This window comes from Myodes glareolus, chromosome 2, assembly GCF_982192425.1.
Source record: "Myodes glareolus chromosome 2, mMyoGla1.1, whole genome shotgun sequence".
NCBI lineage: Eukaryota > Metazoa > Chordata > Mammalia > Rodentia > Cricetidae > Myodes > Myodes glareolus.
In genome coordinates, this window is record NC_142027.1 from 107,653,807 (window position 1) to 107,658,650 (window position 4,844).

Sequence of the window (4,844 nt, forward strand, 5' to 3'; positions counted from 1 at the left end):
AGCTGACAGCTTAAAAAGGTACCAAGCCAGAGGGCTAACATAGATAATAAGAATTGATTAATATAAGTTACAAGGGCTAATAAGAAGCCTGACCGAATGGGCCAATCAGTTTCTAATCTTATGGCGTCCTGTCTGTGATTTCTTTGGGACTTGCCAGCTGTGGGGTACCAGGCAGGACAGAAACCCCAACAAGCAGGCCCCTCATGTTACATGTAATTACATTAAAAATACTTTTATCATGCTACCATCTAATTTACAAACAACATTTTACTCTTACTGTCTATTAAAATAATATTTTTAATGGATTCAAGAAACAATCTAGTAACAAGCAAAGCATTTAGCTGTAACGTCTTATTCATTTTCTTTAATTTGGAAGTGTTTCAACCTTCCCATGTCCTGTCAGTGATATTTTGGTAATTATTGAAAATAGAGTTTTGAATACAGTATTTTCTGGTTATATTTCCTGTTCTCAACTCCTCCCAGATGGTCTCCATTTCTCCTTCTATCCAAATCTACACCCTTCCTTTCTCTTTCTCATTACAAAACAAACTGATATCTGAAAATATAAACAATAAGATAAAAAATAAACAGAATAAAAAGAGCTAAAGATAAAGCACAGAAAATATAAAGACTGAGACATACATTCATATACACAGAAAAACATAAAAAAAAAAACCCAGAGGCCCTTTGTTTTAATAGCCTGCCTGCAGCAAGGTAGGCCTTTAGTCAGATTTCTGGTCAGTAAGGGGAACTGATCCTGTAGCAGAAGATCCAGCAGAGGGGTAAGTGTGCTCCTGACCCATGGCAGAAGCCCTGCAAGGGAACACAGACTTTCCCCGACACCCTTATCTCCCTGGTCATTCTGCAGGGGCTGTTTCACCCTGCTAAGCCCTCTCTCTACCTATCCCATCCCAGCTTTCACCCAGGAACCCTTTCCCTTCCTCCCTCCCTTCCTCAGGGCCATAAAATCCCCCAGCTCAACCCGTTTCAATGGGGTGGTGAATGCTACTGGGCAGGAGTGAGTTCCTTTGTTTTAATAGCCTGCCTGCAGCAAGGTAGGCCTTTAGTCAGCGAGAATCCTGAGCAGCAAGGGGCAGTGATCCTGTAGCAGAAGATCCATCAGAGGGCAAGGTCCCTGGCCAACAAGGAAACCTGACCCTGAACCAGAAGATTCATTGGAGAGCATTTGAAGGAAGAGATGGGCAGGTGCCAAGGCAAGAATTCCTCCAACAATCTGAAAAACAACATGAAAACACCAGATCCCAGTGATCTTACAACAGAAAGCCTTGAAAACCTTATTCCGGAAGAAATGGGAAAAAGTGCCATTATGAAAGCAATAGAGTCCCTTAAACAGGATATGAATAACTCCCTTAAAGAAATGAAAGAGAACTATAACAAAAAGTTTGAAGAAATGAGTAAATCCGTAAATGACACCCTGGGAAACTAAGAAAAAACAATCAAACAGGTAATGGAAACAGTTCAAGAATTGAAAACTGAAATGAAGGCAATGAAGAAAACACAAACCGAGGGCCAGATGGATATGGAAAATGTAGGTAAATGAACAGAGACTTCAGAAACAAGCATAACCAATAGAATGCAAGAGATAGAAGAATGAATCTCAGATTCTGAAGACACCATAGAGAAAATAAATGCTCTGGTCAAAGAAAACGGTAAATCCAACAAATTCTCATTACAAAACATCCAGGAAATCTGGGACACAATAAAAAGACCAAATCTAAGAATAATAGGGGTAGAAGAAGGAGAAGAATTGCAGATCAAAGGCCCAGAAAATATATTCAACAAAATTATAGAAGAAAACTTTCCCAACCTAAAGAACGATATTCCTATGAAGGTTCAGAACACCGAAAAGACTGGATCAAAAAAAAAATAACATCCCCTTGCCATATAATAATCAAAACCCAAAACATTCAGATTAAAGAAAGAATGTTAAAAGCTGCAAAGGAAAATGGTCAAGTCACTTATAAAGGTGAACTTATCAGACTTATACCGGACTTCTCTATGGAAACCATGAAAGCCAGAAGGTCCTGGATAGATGTACTGCAGAAACTAAGAGACCTTGGATGTAAGCCCAGACTACTATACCCAGCCAAACTATCACTCACTATCAATGGAGAAAACAAATATTTTAGGATAACAACAAATTTAAACAATACGTTGCCACAAAGACAGCCTTACAGAAAGTAATAGAAGGAAAATCACAACCCAAGGAATCCAACATTGCAAACGCTGCCTACAATAACTCAGACATCTAGCGACCCTTCACAAGCACAACTCAAAGAAGGAAAACACACAAACTCTACTACACACACAAAAAAATAAAAATAAAAAATAATAACCGGAGTCAACAACCACTGGTCATTCATATCACTTAATATTAATGGACTCAACTCACCTATAAAAAGGCACAGACTTAGAGATTGGATACGAAAACAGGATCCAACATTCTGCTGTTTACAAGAAATACACCTCAACCACAAAGACAGACACCTACTCAGAGTAAAGGGTTGGGAAAAGTTTTTCCAAGCAAATGAACCTAAGAAACAAGCGGATGTGGCCATTCTAATTTTCAACAAAATTGACTTCAAACTAAAATCAATCAGAAGAGATGGAGATGGATATTTTTTACTCATATCAGGAACAATTCATCAGGAGGAAGTCTCAATCCTGAATATCTATGCCCCTAATATAAAAGCACCAGCTTATGTAAAAGAAAAACTTCTAGAACTCAAGACAGTAATCAAACCACACACACTAATAATAGGAGACTTCAACACACCTCTTTCACCAATGGACAAGTCAATCAGATAGAAACCCAACAGAGAAATAAGAGAATTATTGGAGGTATTGAATCAAATTGACTTAACAGACATCTATAGAACATTCCACCCAAATAGAAAAGAATATACCTTCTTCTCTGCAGCTCATGGAACCTTCTCGAAAATTGACCACATACTCGGTAACAAAGCAAACTTCCACAGTTACAAAAAAATATTAGTAACCACTTGTGTCGGATCACCATGGATTAAAGCTAGAATTCAACAACAATGCTACTCCCAGGAAGCCAACAAACTCATGGAAGCTGAACAGTCAACTATTGAATCATCCTGGGTCAAGGAAGAAATAAAGAAAGAAATTAAAGTCTTCCTTGAATTTAATAAAAATAAAGACACAACATACTCAAACCTATGGGACACTATGAAAGCAGTGCTAAGAGGAAAGTTCGTAGCACTACGTTCCCAATTAAAGAAAATGGAGAAAACACACATTGGAGACTAAGCAGCACACCTGAAAGCTCTAGGAATAAAAAGAAGCAGATTCACCCAGGAGGAGTAGAAAACTGGAAATAATCAAACTGAGGTATGAAATCAACAAAATAGAAACACAGAAAACAATCCAAAGAATCAATGAAACAAAAAGTTGGTTCTTGGAGAAAATCAACAAGATTGACAAACCCCTATCCAAACTAATCAAACGGCAGAGAGAGAACATGTAAATTAATAAGATCAGAAATGAAAAGGGGGACATAATCACAGACATAGAGGAAATTCAGAGAATTATTATATCTTAGTACAAAAGCCTGTATGCCACAAAATTGGAAAATGTAAAAGAAATGGACATTTTTTTACATAAGTACCATATACCAAAGTTGAACCAAGACCAGGTGAACAATCTAAATAGGCCTGTTAGTTGTGAAGAATTAGAAGCTGTTATCAAAAACCTCCCTACCAAAAATAAGCCCAGGACCAGATGTTTTCAATGCAGAATTCTACCAAAACTTCCAATAAGATCTAATACCTATAGTCCTTAATGTATTTCACAATATAGAAACAGAAGAGTCATTGCCAAATTTTTTTTATGAAGCTATAGTTACCCTGATGCCAAAACCACACAAAGACACAACCAAGAAAGAGAATTACAGGCCAATCTCACTCATGAACATTGACGCAAAAATTCTCAACAAAATCCTGGCAAACCGAATCTAAGAACACATTAGAAAAATTATTCATTATTGTTGGTATCTGGGCCTTTTCCCCTTTCCTCGAGGTGCTATTCAGGGCTGTTTTTCTCCTAGCTTCCTGGCCTTCTCTGCTCACTGCTTGGGGGATTAGCTTAGAGAGAGCTTTGTCCTCTTTTGATATGGTAATTCCACCTGCAAGCAAAGCAGCTACTGGCACCCCCTCCCCTCAGTTCTCAAGCCACTGGCGCCAAGCATCTGGCACCCTCATTCCCTGTCCCAGATGGGAGGAGGTTCTTGTCCTTCTGCCCCCAAGTATATATACCCGGCAAGTGCTTAATAAAGTTGACATTTACCCTTTGGGCAAACAATCCTGGTCTCTCTGTGTGTGTCTGTTTAACTCCAAGGATATTGATGCAGGCTCGCGTTTCAATATGGGAAGAGCGCCCCTTATCAGAACGTGGGGTTTCTGTAGATTGGGCGGAAAAATTATGATCAAGTAGGCTTCATCCCAGAGATGCAGGGCTGGTTCAACATATGCAAATCTATCAATGTATAGATATTATATTATATAAATAAACTGAAAGAAAAGAAAACCATATGATCATTTCATTAGATGCTGAAAAAGCATTTGACAAAATTCAATACCCCTTTATGATAAAGGTGTTGAAGAGATTGGGGATACAAGGATCATACCTAAATATAATAAAAGCTATTTACAGCAAGCCGACAGCTAACATCAAATTGAATGGAGAGAAACTCAAAGTCATTCCACTAAAATCAGAAACACGACAAGGCTGTCCACTCTCTCCATACCTCTTTCATATAGTGCTTGAAGTTCTAGCAATAGCAATAAGACAACATAAGG